We start from the raw sequence: 20,677 nt of genomic DNA on the forward strand, positions 1-20,677 counted from the left end.
TTAACTTGGGGGCTGGAGTGATAGCATAGCGGCTAGGGCGTTTGCCTTGCACGCGGCCAACCCAGGTTCGATCCCCGGCATCACATATGGTCCCCCAAGTACTGCCAGGAGTAATTCCTGAGTGCAAAGCCAGGAGTAACTCCTGAGCATCACTGGGTGTGATCCAAAAAGCAAAAAAAAAAAAACTTTAACTTAAGGGGCTGGAGCAATAGCATAGTGGGTAGGGCGTTTGCCTTGCATGTGGCCAACCTGGGTTCGATTCCCAGCATCCCATATGGTCCCCTGAGCACCTCCAGGAGTGATTCCTGTATGCAAAGCCAGAAGTAACCCCTGAACATCTCCCGGTGTGACCCCCCCAAAAAAAAACTTTAACTTAAATCACTACAAATTTCATAAGTTTGTAATACTAGCAGAATTTAACTTGTTCTAAATAGAATATCTATAGATTCAACACATCCTTCAGCATTATTTATAATAAAACTGTGTTTTGAGGAATAGAATTTAAAAAAAACAACTAAAGTTGGCCCACTGTATGGAACAAAAGAGGAAACATATTACCTATTTTCCCCTTCTTTCTTTACAATAGAATACTGGGTAATGTATTGTAATACCTGTTGAAAGAGCTAAGTGTCCCTCTGAGTAGGTGTCTGAATATCTCTGACTACAAAAATGAGCGATTGTTTTTGAACCCACATATAGATGTCAGAAAAAGAAGAACCAAGTTGCTTTGCATTCCAACAATCATCTTGGACTACAACACAGTCTTCAGGCTAGAGGCCAGACATAATAGCAGAAAGCTAAAGGCTCTGAGTTCTCAGTGGCTTCATGCAGCCACTCTACCAGTCTCAAACATCTATTTTGGGCTTCTATTAGATGGAAACAAAGAACCTGGGGTTTAAATGACTATGTTCAAGGTTTTACTATTACCAACTGAATATAATTCAAAATAACACTAAAAACAAAATTGAATAGCTATTAAACTGTGTCATTATATTGGTTTATTTTATACTCACTCAGAATAGTTATCATTAGTACCATAATATCAAGCATTAAAATATATTTATATATTTGATATTTTACACTTACCAACTGTATTTTGTTTTAGCGAGTATCTCTATAAGAAACACTTTCTTCTATAACTGGCATGTTACAAACTGATTCCCTCAAAAAGCACAGAATTTATGAACTGCTGAGGGCTTATAAAAACAATCATACAAGTGAGTATCTCTAATGCCATAAGTTACATTATTTTCAAAAAACAAAATTAAAGAGCAACAATATCTCAGGATTCATTCAAGAGAAATGGCTGACTCAATACAATCCAGAACATACAATACTAGATTTATGGGTAAGAGAATTTCACAAATACAAAGTTAATATTTTAATAAGACTGTAATATGCTATAGGGTATACAGACATTGGTTCAAATAGTATACATATATAATAGTCATATTATATGTCATAAACAATTCTTCATCATTAAGATTTTATAATTCTATTACAATTAAAAATCTGTTTCATAACCCAAAGTAAAAAGATCATTTAAATTCTGTGTGAAGACTACACCATTATGAGGTTCAACAATTGTAAATTATCCAATTTATTATGCCCTTTGTCAGACAGCAATTATTGGGCTCATCATTCTGAAAGGAGTCAACATTAAAATTTAACCATCAATTATCATTGATGGTCAAAGGATACATCAAACACTTCAAAACGAACATCACCTTTAATAGAGTGAAGTATATTTGTTGTTATAAGCAAACTTTTTGTTTTTCTGTGACTAAATTTAGGAAGATAATTTTTAAAACTCAAAAAGAGCTAAAAAACATCTAACACAGATAAAAGTTTTCCTGGTTTACTGTCTTTATGTTTGCAACATGGTATTTCTAAGGTTGTGACAATTAAAATTCTGTACAGGGAACAGTTGCTATTTGTTACATTTTCATTAGCAGAGCAACCAGGATAAATAGAGTGGGGAAATTTATTTATTAAGATTCTAAAATAACTATTTTAACCTTTTTTAAAACTATGACCCACAATACAAAATACATGTCACACTGGCTGGGGATACAAATTCACTTACATCTGAATGCAACTTCAAGATTAATATTTATTCTTACTTGAAGCAGTACTCATTGGTGTTCTCATTATTTCAGATAGTGTGTTTGTGTGTGTGTGTGTGTGTGTGTGTGTGTGTGAGAGAGAGAGAGAGAGAGAGAGAGAGAGATTCACTAATCCCATTTAAAAACACCAGAGTGTTTGCAGTTTAGAAGAAAATCTCAGGCTTTTCAATTCCCAAACAAGGAAATCAACATGTCATTTACATGGTTAGATGCTTTCTCTAAAATAACAAAGCTTAGGGGGAAAAAAAAAGATTGCAGAGTCAGAACTAAGAGAAAGGTCTGCAGTTTTCCCATTCCAATGTAGCAAAAAAACAAAACAAAAAATATCTTGAGGTCGAAGCAGTAGTACAGCAGGTAGGGTGTTAGCCTTGCTCATAGTCAATTCGGGTTTAATCCCAGACACTCAATATGAACTTGAATGCCCCGTCAGGATTGATCCCTCAGCACAGAGCCAGGAATTAGTAGTGAGCACCGCTGGGTGTGGCCCAGAAACAAAACAAAAGATACCTTTAGTACAAAGATGTCTGTGTGTTTTAAAGTTCAAAATGCAAAAGTATATGACAGACATTGTACCTGTCGCAAAATTTTTAATTGATGACTCACTTGACTTTGCTCAGCAGACTTGAGCTTAGAAATTTAATCAGTGCATAGTTTATCTGCTAAACTACCATTGTTATTGAATATAACAATCCCTGGAAACTTAATTGAAGCATGCTTGCCCATCAGTAACACTCTGAAATCACACTTGGTTGGTGTGCTTATGCTAATTTTGGAACACTGTTCTTTGGAAGTCAAATTTAAAATGATAGGAAGACCGCTCTAACTGATTTTAAACACAAGAACAAGAAATTTTTAAAAGCCGCTGATGCTTAATGTGTCATCAAAGAGAATCCTTCGAAAAAAAAAAAAAGAAAATAAAAAGAGAATCCTTCAATAGGCAGTAAGCTCTTATTGAGAGAAGCATAATTGAAAATTTTTTTAATTTGTCACTTTTAGCTGATTGTACTTAATACTAATGAATGTGAAAAAAGTTAGTGAAGAGAGGAGGAAATTTTTTAAAACTTGTAATTTTAAAAGCTACACTTCTAAATGTAATTAACTTATGAAGTTGCAAAAGGTTCTTAAATCTATTCTATTTCATCCCAATATATTTAATACAAAGTCTCTATAGATTTTCCTATCTGCAAGTGGATCACTCCTTTTGGAATGATTTGGTAACTTATCTGGGAGGGGGAAATGGATCTGAAAATCACCAAAAATTTTTTTCATATAAGTAATTAGCAATAATGAATTGCAGACCACCACCATCCCCCCAAATAATCTACCAAATCATGCTCAATTAAAACATTCTGCTGTTGGATAATGCATGAACTAGTATATTTAAATTAAAAAGCAGCACATGTTGGGGCTGGAGCAATAGTACAGCGGGTAGGGCATTTGCATTGCACATGGCTGACCCAGGTTCAATTCCCAGCATCCCATATAGTCCTCTGAGCACCGCCAGGGGTGATTCCTGATTGCAGAGCCAGGAGTAACCCCTGTGCATTGCCAGGTGTGACCCATAAAGCAAGCAATAAATAAATAAATAAATAAATAAATAAATAAATAAATAATAAAAAGCAATACATGAAAAACAAAACCAAAACAATTAAGTCAACTTTGCATCTAAGTAAACTGCTTTGATAAGTCATTTTTGAGGTTTTTTTGTTTGTTTGTTTGTTTTTGCTTTAGTTTGAGGGCCACTATTAGCAATGCTCCAGGGCTATTCCTGGCTCTGTACTTATGAGTGACTGCTGGCGATACTTGGGACACTATATGCAGTGGTGCCAGGAGTCAAACCAGGGTCAAGGCAAGCATCTAAACCACTGTAATATCTCTCCAGTCTCAGTATTATGTGAATTAATTGCCAACTAACCATTGCAAAGAAATATTCTAAAAACAATTTTAACAAGATGAACCAAATCTTTTGATTATAAAACTTGAGAATCTTTGTTCAGAATACAAGTGTATGTCATATTTTATGACATTTCTCATCAAGAAAGACAGTATAGTAAATTTAGAAAAATCACAATCTCTAGTATCATTGGTAGAAACACTAATTATCTTCTACAGTATGAACTCTATCAAGTGATTTATCTTCCTAGACACACCATTTTACAAGTGCTTATCTTGAAAGTCACTAATAAGAAGGCATGAACTATTTTGTTTTGTTTGGTTTTGCTTTTGGTTTTGGGTCTCATCTGGGGTGCTCAACTTTTACTCTTACTTCTACAGTCAGGTTCTGGTAGTAGTAGGACTTGAACTCAGGTGCACTGTCACGTGCAAGGCTATCTCTGTATCTATATTCTACACTCTACTATCTCTCAGGCCCAAAGCTAAGCTTATAAGAAGTTGAATATTTTGTTCTATAACAAACCAGCTTTTTTTAAGAAGTGGAAACAATGGGAAACCTCTCCTCTTGGTAAAAATGAATGAAAACAAAGAGTACAAAGAAGGGCAAATGCACTTTTAGAAATTTTGCTATGCATATTATTTTCGCACAGGACTTCTTCCAAGTTATGTAATTTTAGTGTTTATATATGTTATTCAAAGACAAGAAATCATGAGCTCTTCATCTGGAAGTGCTCCAGGACTAGTCCTGCAACTGTGCTCAAAGGGTCACTCCTGGTGATGCTGAGGAGGACATATGTGGTACTGGGGCTCAAACCAGATTAGCTTCATGCAAAGCTATGACCTTTGTACTCTGTGTCTTTATAACTCTCCAGTCCTACAAGGAGTTATTTTAGTAGCAGAAAATTAAAGACTAAATATTTGTTCATTTTTTTAAAAACTTCTATACTAGTCAATATGCCTAAATACTTATATCCTTTTGACCTTGGATTGCCAGTGCCTTCTTTTAGGGAGATTAATTTGTTTTTCCTTTGTCCCTTTTCTCTCTCTTACTCTAAAAAACCCCAAATTCTCCTTTGAATGTGTATGCACCTCAGTAAAACTATTTTATTATACATAACACACACACACACACACACACACACACCCCAAAAACGTATGTAAGGGATTTTTTTTTTAAGCTTCCATCATCTTCATTAGGTGGGCATAATATTCTAGTTGGAGACCAGAGATGATGTATCTATTTGGCAAGTTTAGCTCAGGTCTCATCTTTACTACCAAAATTTTCCTGCAGAACATGTTGCCATCATTTCGACTTTCATAATTCAAAATGCTTTCAGATCATATAATACATTTGATCTTAAATTTAGCATTCTTTCATCATTATGATAAAGTATAACATGTTCTATTTAATATGCCTCAGTGTTATAAATGTAATTGGGAATTTAATGCCGATGGAAAGTCTTATTAAAGAGATTGCCTTATTTTTCATAGTGTGGTAAAAAGGGAACACAAAAACATTGTGATAACCTCTGAGAATTTTACAGAAAAAAAATTATACATCTGGATTTCAATGTTTTATTTTGGAAAGAAAATAAGATAATAAGGTGTTCATATATGAAAACATCAAGTTCTCTTGGGGGTAAGAAGGGAAATATATCCAGTGCTATTCATGGTTCAGTGCTCAGGGTTATTCCTGCCCCATCAGAGGTGAATCCAGAGTAGGAAGCTAGGAGTAAGCTCTGAGTACATCAGGTGTGTACCCCCATCCCCACCCCCATAAAAAGAACAAGAGAATAATAGTAATAAATAGTATCTGAACTATGTAATCATCATACTAGCAATATGTTTTAGAGGTGGTGTGAAAGATGAAACAAAATTTCCTGTTGCATACTTTTTTTTCTGTACTGCAAGCACTAAGTGATTTATTTTAAAATTCCTTTTAGAGATCGTCTTTTGTGTGTACTTTGTCAAAAGCCACCTAAGATCCTTTGTGCAAACACAGGAAGAATCAAGATAACAATCCACAGATGGAAATTTCGGCCACTGATGTCACAGATGTGCCTTTAGATGAGAAATCCAAAATATGTGGGAGGAGAAGGTCACCAAACATAAAATTCTCAGTCTGTGATGTGAAGCAGAAGTGCAAATCAGAAAGCAGTTGAGTCATGTCCTTTGTTATGTTGGCAAGCAGCTTTCTCTCAAGGCACCAAACCAGGGCTTTGACCATATTTCAGACTTCATAATATTGACAAATTAGATCTGAGAGGACTGTATTTGCAAATTTACTCTCAATTACTCCACAAGCCAAAATATCACAATCGGCATGTAAGTTTTTGGCATTCGGAAATGGCCTACACAGAGACTTCAGTTTTCATCTGTTTTGAGAAGACCAGGTAAACCACTACTTTTCAAAACATAGCTTGAGTTAGTGATACCTCGTGTTCTTTTGCAGAACCAATTCTTGGGCAATCTTTAGGACATTCATGACAAAATTGGTACTGAGTTGTGGTGTGTTCAGCTTAAAAAAAATGGCTAGTTCTGGGGCTGGAGCGATAGCACAGCAGGTAAGGTGTTTTCCTTGCACACGGCCAACCCAACCCAGGTTTAAATCCCAGCATCCCATACGGTCCCCTGAGCACTGCCAGGAGTAATTCCTGAGTGCAGAGCCAGGAGTAACCCTGTGCATGGCCGGCTGTGACCCAAAAAGAAAAAAATGAAAAATGGCTAGTTCTAAGGAATTTTATCAAAAACATAAGAGCCCTTAGAAGAGAGCATGATTTCTAAAAGTAGGTGGGTTTGTGTTCTGCTATAAAAGAAAGGAATAAATACAATGGGGTTACTCTTTGTTAACTGCTACTTTAGAAATGTAATCTTTCAAAAAATGTACTATTATCCCCATTCCAATAAAAAGAGACTTCGAGATATTCACTTGGTACTGTAAGGATGCTGGGCACTCAGTTCTTCCTTTTAAAACCTTCATCTAAAGAAGAGCGGATGCTCTAGGCATGTGAAAAATATAGATAAATTCTAAAAGCTTTCACTATGTTGAGGCCAATAGCCTCTTGAAAAATTATGGGAAAAGAGGCAAAAGAGGACAAGTGACTGACATAAGAATGCAGAAGAATATAAGTGACAAGAAAATACCACATTAAAATGTATTTCATATCAATAGGGGAATTTGGACAAACAAATATATATTCCAGAAGGTCTGGTTGAGGGTGAAGAAATGTGTCGTTTTTCATCTCTCTGAGCTCCCAGGATTAGAAAGGACTATTACATGGTCAGTTATGTTCTTCTCTATTACCACCTCCTTCAAAATAAAACATCTTTACTTCTGCATCTTTTTACTTTTCACCTCAAAAGATCATTTTTAATAGTAGAATTTATAGCACAATAGAAAAATAAACACAATGCTGGCAAAATAAGTTACACTTTCTACTATTTTGCTGAAAAATAACTAGAACTAGGTGGCCGGAGCAATAGTACAGCGAGTAGGGCACTTGCTTTGCACGTGACAGACCTCCGTTTGATTCCTGGTACCCCATCAGGAGTGATTCCTCACTGCAGAGATAGGAGTAAGCCCTGAGCACCACCAGGTGGAGCACGAAACAGCATTCTCCTCAAAACAAACACTCTGTGAGGGCAAAACTGATGCCATGACAAGCTGCAGCCAATATTAAGTCTCAGCTAGGCCTCAGTTTCTATTTCCCTGAAGCAGAATTTGCAGTTTCTGGTAGACTCCCAGTTGAGTAATTTGCCTACATAAGGAATTGGGCAGTTGGGTCTGGCCTGTCATGTGGAGTCACTGTACCCTCCTTAGAAACTGTTACTAATCATTGTCTAGTTGCTGTCCACTGATCTAACAAGGCCAATGCTAAAAATACCAGCATGTAAATTACTTCTTAACCTGAACCCTATATAAACCACTTGTGATTTGGAGCCGGGGTCCTTGTCAAGACTCCACTGCGTTGGATGAGACTGGACCCTTGCTCCAGCTAGCTCTGGCTCGGGCTAATAAAGTTCCTTTGTTTTTGCATTATCGTTTGTGGACTTGGTCTCTCCGCAATTTGGTATCTGAAGCTCAGGCACAACAACTCAATTAGACCTGGACCAAGAAACAGGCCTTGAGAGCATTGTGCATTTTAAATAGCCACCATGGAAGACATGGTTAAATTCATTAAATCTGTAGACTGGGATTTGATGGTTGAGTAAGTTTTGTCAGCCGCTTCAGAACCATCAACATGGAGGAGAACTCTGTACTCAAATATCAAGAAAGAGTGTCTCCTCCTTCTGCTCCTCTGAGCCTTTTGCTTAACCTGAGCTGCTTTGGGAGGTAATTTGTCTTGTCACTTGCAAACAAACAAGGAAAGAAGATTCAGTATGTTCTGATATCGGTCCCCTAGACCTGCCTCAGTCAATTTCTCCGAAAGGCCATGATCTCAATCAGACATATAAAAATGAAGCCACTCATCATGGAAATCTTCTTATAATTTAGGTCTTACATTAAGTTCCAAAATACCTAAGAGCATGAACTTTTTGAATGAGGTTTTCTTTTTTCCCCCAAATGAATCTATCATGACTTGGCATTTTTCAAAGATCATTTTAGTCTTGCCTCAGAAAGCTGAACACAAATTAATCTCCACAAAGGGAGAATTACTAAGATTTTTATGTTTAAAGACAATTCAATACTGGGCAAGAGAAGACTTAAAAGATTTTTTAAATGCATATACAATGCTTAAGCCATGTCACAACCACAGGGATGGTTCTCTTGGGGCATTTCTCCTAATGACTGGGAGGTGCTATGCCCAGCTGGAAAAAAATTTATCACCTGTTTGTGAAAGATATAGTTCAGCTGCTACCTTGGCAACAAAAGCAGCACATTAGTGACCTAAGGGACTAGAGATGCCTGCTATTGTTTGAGACCAAAAGGAACTGGAAACTTACTAAACATGGAGCAGGTGTACAGAAACCTATCATTGTTCTCTTTAAACACAAGTTTAAGTGGGAACTAAGCTCACTCGAGGGTCATATCATATATACATGTATGTATATAAATAACATATATATAAAATAAAGCATTTAATTTGTAATAGTAGATGGAAAAAATAGGAGAAAAAAACAGAACCACAAAGCATAGAAAATTGGTCATCTGTACAACTGTTTTGAGGAAATCATTTATATCAATTTGACACATAGACTGCATAGAACTATTTGCTTGAAGAGCAAATGTATAATTAAATGGAGAATTGACAGGGATTACATCATCCATATGTCTGCCAAATTTCTCCATTCAATTTTGATACCTGTCCTGGTCTACTTCTTAAAAAATATTTTTAGATGTGTATAAATCCGTAACTGTACCCTCATGGTGATTCATTAATTAAAAATAAATAAATTTATTAAAAAAAAATAGAAGGCAAATTTTAGGGTAAAAGTTCCTTTCCAGGTGAATCAAAATTTTTCCTTTTCATCACCTACTGTCAGAAATGAGAGTTTTCTTTTATGCAAATAAAAGTTAAACAAATAAAAAAATATATATATTTTTATATGCTATGGTAATCCTGAATTGCTATGAAAGACATTTATAGCACATAAACAAGAAGTATTTACATGGACAGCTTATCTGAAATCTTTAGTAACTGGAACCCACGCCTCTATTTTCTCTTTTCCTTGCTCATTATTATTATTTATTTATTAATCTTGTATAGAATCTTACATTTTGGAGTATACTGTTGTTTCCACCTATACCTATAATTCCTGATCCAAAGCAGGGAATATTTTTGCCCTGTCAAGTACCAGATGAAAAGAATTTCACAACATTGTCCTAAAACCAGCAGGTTCATGAATCATTGCTCTTAGAAAGTCTTTGGCACCCAAGGGATATATATATATTTTTTTTCTTAAAGTAATCAGTCACACTGGGAGCTCAGTATTCCTAACAGGTGATATACTACAAGTTGTGTTTGTTTTCCTGATTTACTAAAGTCCTATTCATGTGGACCCCCAATTGGGGTGAAAATCTTGAGTTCTGTGCTATTTACAATGCCTCTCCACTAAATGCTTCATAATTAACTAATCAATGGTTTAAACACACCTTCAAAACTTTTAGTGCTATTCTTGAGTTATAAACACATTAGGGCTTTATATGAAGTAATCAATAAATGACAACATTGAAAATCAATACAATAATCAGTGTCTCAAGTCCCTGGAAATGACTGAAATATTATCTTCTCTTTCCCTCAAATATCTCATGCTAAGATTCATGATGTGAAATGTAAAGGGTTTGGTACGATTCTAAGAGTTCATGTTTCAAAATCATGAGGAGACAGAAAAGTATACTTTATTGTGTATGCTTTTATGTACCAGAAGTAATCAGAGACTCCAGAGCTACACTATTTGATACCAGGCACAAATGTTTCTCTTAAATGTATACATTTAAGAGAAACATACAATAGTACAGGTAATGCTTTGGAACCTTGTGATTTTATACTCTGGCTCAACAGGACACGGGAGCAGGATCCTCTGCCTGCTTCCCCCAGTCTCCAGGGACCCAGGTGTCACACCCATAAGCCACCTGCTGCCCTGGGCCACCCTCCAAAACTTACAGCTGTTTCTCCTGGAAGGGAGCATAAAATGAGGCCCCCATAAGCATGCCACTGGACTCCTCATTAGGCTGTTTTCACTGGGGCGCACCAGAGGGGGGTGGGTGAGAGCCCTCCCCACCACAAGTACCCAGCCCCAGTAGCAACTTCCACTACCCAACCGCCACCATGCTCCAAGTCGCTTTCCACACGCTCAGGCTGAGCCTCATGCATCATCATCGTTGTCATCATCATCATCATCATCATCATCATCATCATCATCATCATCATCATCATCATCATCATCATCCCATTGATTGTCGATTTTCTCAAGCACTCTCAGTAACGTCTCCATTTGTCCTAGCCCTGAGATTTTAGAAGCCTCTCTTTATTCATCCTTCTCAATAGTGCCGCATTGGAGGCTCTTTCAGGGTCAGGGGAATGAGACCCATAATTGTTACTGGTTTGGGAATATGAATATGCCACAGGGAGTTTGCCAGGCTCTCCCATATGGGCAGGAATCTCTCAGTAGCTAGCCAGGTTCTCCGAGAGGGAGAACTCGGCTATAAGATGTCTTTCAGAAGCTTGGTTTTATAGTTTCTGGATGTTGGCTGTTGATGGGATTACATGGGACCACGGTCATCTTCTGGGTGTGACCACCTAACTACTGGAAAATGGGGAATCTGGGCGTAAGAGGCCCAGTCTCGAAACGAGCAGGCTTGGAGATCTCAATCCCGGGTCCCACACACCTGGATTCCTCTGCCAGTTCCTACAAGCATGAGGCTCGTGTCGAGAGGGGCCTTTAGCATGCCTGTGGCTGGGCTCCGGAGGTCTTCAGCTGCAGGTGCTCTGCTTGGGGCGGGGAGGGAAACTCAACCCACCTTCTCTGAGAGGCCCAGTGAAGACAGCCAGGCTCAGGGCTAAGAAACTCTGTATGAGTGAACAAATTCCTGGACCATGCAGCTGCTTTGGCTGTTTTGCAGCCGCATGACACATCATCAGAAAGGAAAAAAAAAAAAATATATATATATATATATATGCATATATATGTGTGTGTATATATACATATATAAATACATATATGTGTGTATACATATAATATATATATGTGTATATATATATATATATATATATATACACACACACACCTCTCAGAGAGCCCCACAAGCTACCAAGAGAATCCTGCCTGCATGGAAGAGCCTGGCAAGCTCCCAATGGTGTATTCGTTATGCCACATACAGTAACAATAACAGTCTCATTCCCCTGACCCCGAAAGAGCCTACAATCATTGGGAAAGACAAGTAAGGAGAGGCTGCTAAAATCTCAGGGCTGGGATGAATGGAGACATTTCTAGTGCCTGCTCAAGTATATCGATGAACAACGGGATGACAGTGATACAGTGATACAATAGTACTACCATGTAGGATGAGATTGGTTTGTCTTTTCTGCCTTGCCACAGGGAGCTTAGGTTTATTTGGGCTGCTTCCATCACAGTGCTCCCATTCCTCTGTTTATTTGTAACTTCTTTCTTTGTGTTCTGTTGACTTGTAAATATTGTTTTCCTCTTCTCTTTAAGTCCTTTGCATAGTTTATCAGGGCAATGTTCTTTTTACAGGAAGACAGTAAATGTTATGCTTTTATAACATGGGATAACTGACTTTCAATTATATCTACCTCCTGGGCATCTGTTCTCTCAATTTAAGCCTCAGCTGCCCTTACTTCCTAACCCCCGCAAAGCAGAGTCCTGACGAGGGACTGGATGTACCCAAGGCAAGCGGTGAGTGAGCTATGTGCTACCTTGGCATCGAGATGGACCTGGCCAAAGTGCCATAATGCTTAACTAAAAGCTAAGAGCATGGTCATGTACAAATTCTGTCGTGATCCAAAAAGTAATAACTAGATTGGGGCCCTACTAAGGTTAGGAATGATTAATCTGGCCTGAGAACTGTAGTCTGAGTCTGTGGCAAGATATTTCCAGGAAAGCTGCCCTATAAACCGCAATGTATCTCTTACTGTATCCATACAAAAATAACTAATATTAAGATGTCAATATAGATGCTAGGAGAAAAGGAATACCCCTAGGTGGTGTTTCTGCCCTGGAGCCTGGTGGGCAGTCAGGAAGGGCTTTATTATGTTGATTTTGCTACCAGACTGGGTGTGGCCCCAGAGGGTGAGTGGTGGAGAGATGAGTGGGGGAGAGGCAGAAAAAGAAAGTCAGGGAGTAGTGAGAAGAGAAGCAGTCAGTCAGAATCCAGAGGTCAGAGTTAGAGAATCCCCAGAGCTGGGACCTAGGAATGAGGGGCTAGGAAGGAAGAGTGTGTGAGATGGGAAAGATGAGAGATTGAATAAACAGTAACTAATCAGCAACCAGCTTGGTCCTCGTTCTTCCTTCAGCTGCCCATAGCCAACAGCCATCCCAACCCAGTCCATACACAGCAGCTTGAGAGCACCGAACGTGGGCAGTGAGAAAGAGCCTCCTGGAGAGCCCGGGAACACACAACCTTCTGCATGAGTATTTTTTACATTACCACATTAAATCAGAATGATCAGCTGACTTTAAGCTTAAGATAAACTCAGGACCTACTTGGGAAATGGTAAGTTTTGATGAGTATATTCCAAAAAGAACTAGGCCTTTTTCTTGGAGTAAGATAGTGGAAACTCAAAATGGTTGTGCAGTCAGAAGACCATCTGGAGAGAAACTGCACACTTCCCAGCTGATACTCTGAGAGGACGCTGAACAGCCATCCAACAGCCATCCATGATCCAAACAATGTAAGTTAATGTATTACCTATACAGATGCAACTATTGATGATTAATAGATTCCCCTACAAACTAAAAAAAAAAGGTCTTTCTGTGTAGAAATGAGAAACAGCTATATTTTAGCTTGATATGTCTGTCATTGGAGTGGAGCAATAGCACAGAAGGTAGGGCATTTGTCTTGCATGTGGCCGACCTGAGTTCGATTTCTTCGTCCCTCTTGGAGAGCCTAGCAAGCTACCCATGGCATATTCGATATGCCAAAAACAGTAACAAGTCTCACAATGGAGATGCTACTGGTGCCCACGGGAGCAAATTGATGAACAACGGGACGACAGTGGTACAGTGCAATGTCTGTCATTCAGGATCACCAAATTCGTATCTAAACTGTACATATTTATTAACACAAGTACCCTGTTCATTTAAATCAGTAGCCAATGCTAGAAATGACAGATATCTTTCAATACCTGAAGAATCAGAACTCAATAATGGATCAAAAAATTCTTTTCTTTTTAAATCATCCCTGGGTTCATTCTCTTTACATACCCACAGCTTTTCTTTTTTCTTTCCTTACATCTTTTTTATCTGAAGTATCAGCTTTGTCTTTCTAGATTTACAGTCTCTTTCCTTATATAGAGTCCACTATTATTAGAGTGATAAATAGTGAACACTACTTCGCTATTTGAGAATCATCAATGGATCCCTCAGGGTTTATCAGAATTACCCACAAAGGCCTTTCCTAAATGGTTCCAGCCACATTTCTGAGATTCAGTCCCTCCCAGTTGTCCAGGCCCCCACATAGAAGGCTACCATTACAATATATTCTTCCAGAGCCAGTCTAAAGGCTATTTCACTCAGAACACTTTTCTTAGATCTCCAAAGAAGTTACACTAATTATGGTATTTTATTCATCTTTTAACTCCCAATTTTCAGTTCAATGGAGTAAGAGTAGATAATCAACATGGTTATACATTGCTCCCTCTATTCCTTACTTCATAAAGAAGGAACCCCCAAAAAGGTGAAAAAAATCTTACATATTAAGGCATCAATGCTAGAAAAGAAATTGTTTCTCTTAATCAGTTATATTACAAGTTCTCCACTTTACTCTTATATTTATTCTCATTTTCTAAACAATTACTTTCTTTCAGTTTCTGCATTGAGTCACTATTTTAATTATTGACAATACTGCTTCTCATCTTATAATACAATAATAAATACTTTAAGTAGTCAAAACCAAATATTGTCACCTCTGCAAACTACAATCTCCACTGCATTTAAAGTTAAGGCATAACTTTTACTAAACATCTCAAGGAGATATTGGATGCAGTATATATTAGTAGACTAAAGTTATGATGGACATAAAAATATTTCAAGTTAACATGCTTGGTCAGCTAGATTTTCTGTTGAAAGCCATTAATACTATTGATTTGGGGACTTGATTCCAACTTGGCTGTGCTAAAGTATCTCTAGGCACCAAGAACATTTACAAAAATGAGTAGCTTCAACAAGACAGATCAGTAAGGTCCTTTTCTTATGAAAATTTTATGATACATTCTTTTCCTTGCAGGTATAAATTAAGTGTAAACTTCAATGCTTTACATAAACACGGAGATTAACAGACTAGTGAAGATGGCCTTCTAGGAAATGTGTAACCATTCTTATCTAAGATTTACTTGTAAGATCATTCTCTTCATCCTTCATTTCATAAATTAAAGCAGCAGCAGCAGCCCCCTAAAGTATCAGATCTCTAATCGTCCATCTCAAATAATTAGGGAATTTATAGACTAAATTACATGGGGAAATTTTTTACTTTCGGGTAAGGAATTAGAATATTTAGAAGTGTGCTTTGGAATTCAACAATGAAATATTTTAAAATGATAATTATGTTCAAACCTTTATTTGCTTCTCATTATCCTGGAGCAGGAAAGAACTAAAAAAAATTAAGGGCCATTTCAGTGTAGTTATATGTAATCCCATAATTATAATAGCATTGCCAATAATAATCCACTTGTTTGCTGATTGCACAGGAGTACCCAAGCAGTGACCAAGGTGGGTGGGATGGAGGGGTGGGGGATGGGGATGAAGCAATGTTCACCAGGGTGGGTGGACTGAAGCAATGCTCATGGGGAATAAAGGGGGAAACTGGGGAACTGAAGGTTATTTCTACCTTAAGAATATTTGAAATTCATGTATTACCTCAAGTGGGTTTGTAGCAGCATATGGATATATGATGAGCAGCATATTTTATATAAAAAGTTGACTATAACTCAAAAGATGATAAAAATCAAAAGATGAGAAACAGTAATTTTAAAATTACATAAAATTACTATTTGCTGAAAGCTTTTCTTTATGACTAAACTTTTTAAAAGTGTAATACCAAAGAAAGTTATGAGTAATTAACATGCGATACATAGATACATTTTCCTATATATTTGTTATAGTTGTTATATATATATATATATTTATACATATATACTTATGGACTGGAGTGATAGCACAGCAGGTAGGATGTTTGCTTTGCACGCAGCCAACCCAGGTTCAATTTCTTTGTCCCTCTCGGAGAGCCCAGCAAGCTACCAAGAGTATCCTGCCCACACAGCAGAGCCTAGCAAGCTATCTATGGTGTATATGATATGCCAAAAACAGTAACAACAAGTCTCACAATGGAGACATTACTGGTATCAGCTTGAGCAAATTGATGAACAAAGGGACAACAGTGCTACAGTGATACAGTGTCACTGTCACTGTCCCTGTCATTGTCACTGTCATCCCATTGTTCATCCATTTGCTCAAGCACCAGTAACATCTCCATTGTGAGACTTGTTGTTACTGTCTTTGGCATATTGAATAAGCCATGGGTATTCAGTGCTACACAGTGCTACAGTGCTACAATGTATATATATTTAAGTTATGTATATCTAGTGAAAGAGTAATTTGGGGGCACAAAGGCTTCCATTGGAGGAGGGTTTTTTTGGGGAGAGTCATGAGGGGAAATGGAAGTACCCAAGCAATATTCAGGAGGCCCAGACTATTCCATGCTAAGCCTAGTAACTCTGATGTCATCAGGGCTTGTGCCCTACAGTGTCAGGACCACAGAAACCACACTCAGAAGTGACCAGAGACTCCAGAGCTACACTATTTGAAACTAGACACAAACGTTGGAAGGCCATTGTGCCTGGCATCAAACGGGGGTCAGCATATGCAAAGCATACACCCCTACTCCCTGTGCTATTTCCCAAGATAAGTTTGGCCTTTTCTTTTTTATCACTTAAACTAGGAAATGCTCCAAATTAGGGAAATTAATAGAAAACAAAAACTACAGGCAGGCGAGCAAGTCAGAGCATTTAAATATTTTTAATATTTGTATTTTATCCACAATTATTTTAGGGCACACCAATAAAAATCATAAACTGCATAAATACTGGGGGGAAAAAGTGTCCCCAAAAATGAGCTGAGGAATTTAAAGATAATACATGCCAAAAGCGAAAACATGTTTCTCAAGCACAAGAGATAGGTCACATGATGGTGTTCTATTATAATATCTTCCTGGCTCCCTTGCCAAAGCACTGATGTATATTTAATAACTTTTTCTAATGGAAGTGATTTCTCAAGTCACTGTTACCATTAGGAAAGCTCTTGCTTTGGTTGAGCTGAGCACTCTCATTACATTTCCTGACTTTGTGGTTTCAGAGACAGAAAGCAGGTGGAGAATTCCCTGGCTGATGGAACAGCCTTTACTTGGACCAGAAGGCTACAAGATTAAGTCATTAGGCCTGGGGGCCGGGTAGTAGAACCACAAGGGTCAAACCTTTAAGGGAGAAGCTCTTGTGCTTAACTTTATCAGAGAAGAGAGTTTCTTTAAAAGGCCTTTTTTATTAGACTGTAAACAAATATCATTCTGGAGTTTTAAATAATTGCCATTCAGAAACACTTTAAAAGTGTTGGTGGTATCAATACCACCAAATCTTAAGTATATGTTTATAAACAAAAAAATAAGTCACATATCCATAAGAGGGGAGAAATGATGCTAATTTGTAATATGAATGATATCCTTTCTTCACTTAATTGTAGAGACATTTTACACAGCCCTACTTTTGATGACTTGCTAGGACATTTAAAATAGGTGAACTCACACTAATTTACGGAGCACTTATGAGTACATACAGAAATTTTTTCTACATAAATAATTGTAATTTAATTGACCTATGCATTGTTTTTGCTGAAGTACAAGTGTTTAAAATGTGAACTAAATGACAATAAAAAAAAACCACATAACACCATGGAAAAAATGAATGATAGATATTTTAAAAAATTTTAACATAAAAGCAGAGTGTAGGGTTGAAGAGATAGTATACAGGTTAAGGTGCTAACTTTGCATGCAGTCTATCTAGGTTTGATTCTGGCACCACGTGCAAAGCCCTGAGCCCTACCAGTTAGGGTTCAAAACATAAACAAACAAACAAAAAGAGTGCACCAAGAATGAAAATAAGAAACCAAACACTGGCAAAGGCTTTATATCCTACACTGATAAACAGAAATATTTAAGAATATTTATCTTTACCTAAGAATGGTAGTATATAACACAAGGAGGTTGGCTCCATAGCTTGGAAGCTGGCTTCACACGCTGGGGGAAAGTCATCCCAGATAGAGAGGGGAACGCCAAGTAATATGTGATTGGAGATCCTGCGCGGGAAGAGAGATGTGTGCTGAAAGTAGACTAGAGACTGAACAGAATGACCACTCAATACCCTTATTTGGAACCACAATACCCAAAAGGGAAGAGAGATATCAAATTGGAATGCCCCGCCACAGAGGCAGGGTGGGGTGGGGGGATGGGACTGAGGGGGTGGGAGGGATACTGGGTTCATTGGTGGTGGAAAATGGACACTGGTGGAGGGATGGGCTCTCAAACATTGTATGAGGGAATAACAAATGTGTGAACCTGTAACTGTACCCTCACTGTGACTCACTAATTAAAAAATAAATTTAAAAAATTTTAAATAAAAAATTTTTAAAACTCAAAAAAAAGAATATTTATCTTAATTATTTAAGAATATTTTAAATTTAATATTTACGAATATTAAATTTAAAAATTAAGGATATTTATCCATCACAAAAAACTATCATCTAAAATTTATGCATTGCTTTTTGTTTTGTCTTTATTAGCATGCTGGTGAATTCATTAAAATACTATGTTCATTTCTAACTTTTCCTCTTTTGTTATAGTAACTTTTTTTTTTTGGCTTTTTGAGTCACACACCCGGCGTTGCACAGGGGTTACTCTGGCTCATGCTCTCAGAAATTACTCCTAGCAGTGCTCAGGGGACCATATGGGGTGCTGGGAATCAAACCCGGGTGGCCGCGTGCAAGGCAAACGCCTACCCGCTGTGCTATCGCTCCAGCCCCCATAGTAACATTTTAAGATAATCTATAATGAGTAAGAAAGATACTTTTGCTTCAGAGAATTTTTAGAAGATACTCAGAGTTTTATATGAAACAAAGTGATTTTTGGAGGACCAGGATGATAGTCCAGAGAGTAGGGCTCTAGCCTTGCACAAGACCACCCAATTTCTCTTCAGTACCACACATGGTCCTTCTCAAGCACTGCTAAGAGTGATCCTGAGCACAAAGCCAGGGAGTCAGCCTGAGCACCACCAGTTGTGATCTCCCCAAAACAAAACAAAATAAAACAAGGAACGATTCTGGGGTATCCTTTTTGTGCAATAAAATGAGTCACACTGGTGGTTTTAAATCTAGAGTGGTAGGGCTTATGAGATAGTGCCAGCTTGTTTTTAAGAAGGATTCTTTTCTGTTTGTTTGAAGTTTCTTTTGTCGGGGTGGGTGAGAATAACTGTTCTATAGAAAATGCTCAAAAAGTTCTAGTGCTGTAGTACCAAGAGAGTTTGAATTTGTTCCATGCATTTGTTTCATGCATATAAAACCTTGCTTTCAGGATGGGAAATTGGATGACCCACTAAGACAAAGACACTTAAAAAAATCCCTCTACCGCTGACCTCTGAGGAAGATAGCTGGCCAGGAAAGCTGCCATAGAAAGCTTTTCCTAACCTGATGCTGACAGTCACTTTTCTTCCCCTATTATCAGTCTGCCTTCAGCCACATTTCATTTCTCCAAGGGCAATCAGGTGCTTTTGTGACTTCTTCCCTTCATGATAGTCCCTCTCCCAGAAACTTTCAGCTATCACTTTCAGTGATTTTAAGTATTTAAAGACCCTCTCAAAATATTTTAAAAATTAAGCAATTTCATTAATTAGTAATTAAAATCTGCTTATGTCAGTCACTATGACACATATGTCATCTTGGGGGAAAAAATGCTTGCTTTTTCAAGCGATTGTGACTGTAAAAGTCTTCATTCAGCAAACATTTAGCAGATTTCTATTATGGGCCAGACATCATGCTCTTAAAGATTTTAGAATACTGTTGATGAAGACAGATGTAAAGACTAATGAAAGAGATAAAGAATTTTAAGACTCAAGAGTAGCTGAAGTATGGAGCCAAGTATGTGGCTCAGTAGTCAGAACACGTTTCTTGAATGTGAGATGCCTTGGGCTTCAGCCTTGACATCTCAAAAAAGGAAAATTACACCTGCATTGAGGAATAGGTGGTTTCCCAAAGCAGACGAGGAAGATGAGAGAAAAAGAAGATGATGAAGGGTGGAGTTGATATTTGAAGATGGCAGATAGGAAACACAGTCATGTTTCTTCATATAATAAGCGGTGAAAAGTTGAGAAAGGTAAAATGGATAGATGAAAGTATTTTAAATACTTAACATCACCGAATTTTCATGAGAAGCGTTTAAAAATCTTTGAAGTATTCCCATTTTTGAGAAATTCCCATCTTATTAAAATTGCAAATATAAATTTTGAACAAAGTCTGGGGTACAGAAATAAAAGATGCCTACCTTTATAGCATGTTTTCCATTTTAATGATGCCAATTAAAAATTACTACCTCTGTACTTGAATTGAATCATAAAAACTTTCTACCAGTCACTAACAGTCAAGTTGAAAACTTGATAAGAAAAAAAATGTGAAGGGTAACCAATATGATGATCAACACTCAAATAAATTTCGAGAGTTCCTCGTTCTGAAATATACTAGTCAATACAGAAGCCCAAAATGTGGTAGAAGCATTTTTCCATTATCACCAGTACATTTCCATCCCAAAGTTGCAAATATTTTATTTAAACTATATTTGATTAAGGATAAAATCACCAATGTCAGAATTTTTTTAAAAGTGATAATCAACTATTTTTTTTAAAATAGGCTATATATAGGCCGGAGATACAGAGCAGTGGAAAGAC

The 20,677-nt window shown here is 37.4% G+C and overlaps 1 protein-coding gene across 1 annotated transcript in view; it reads right to left on the reverse strand.

Moving 5' to 3' along the window:
- The window catches only part of SCN9A (sodium voltage-gated channel alpha subunit 9), a 182,069-nt gene that overhangs the window by 133,377 nt on the left and 28,015 nt on the right, over nucleotides 1-20,677 (reverse strand). The window lies entirely within an intron of this gene.

The sequence above is a fragment of the Sorex araneus genome, chromosome X (assembly GCF_027595985.1).
Source record: "Sorex araneus isolate mSorAra2 chromosome X, mSorAra2.pri, whole genome shotgun sequence".
In the NCBI taxonomy this organism is placed as follows: domain Eukaryota; kingdom Metazoa; phylum Chordata; class Mammalia; order Eulipotyphla; family Soricidae; genus Sorex; species Sorex araneus.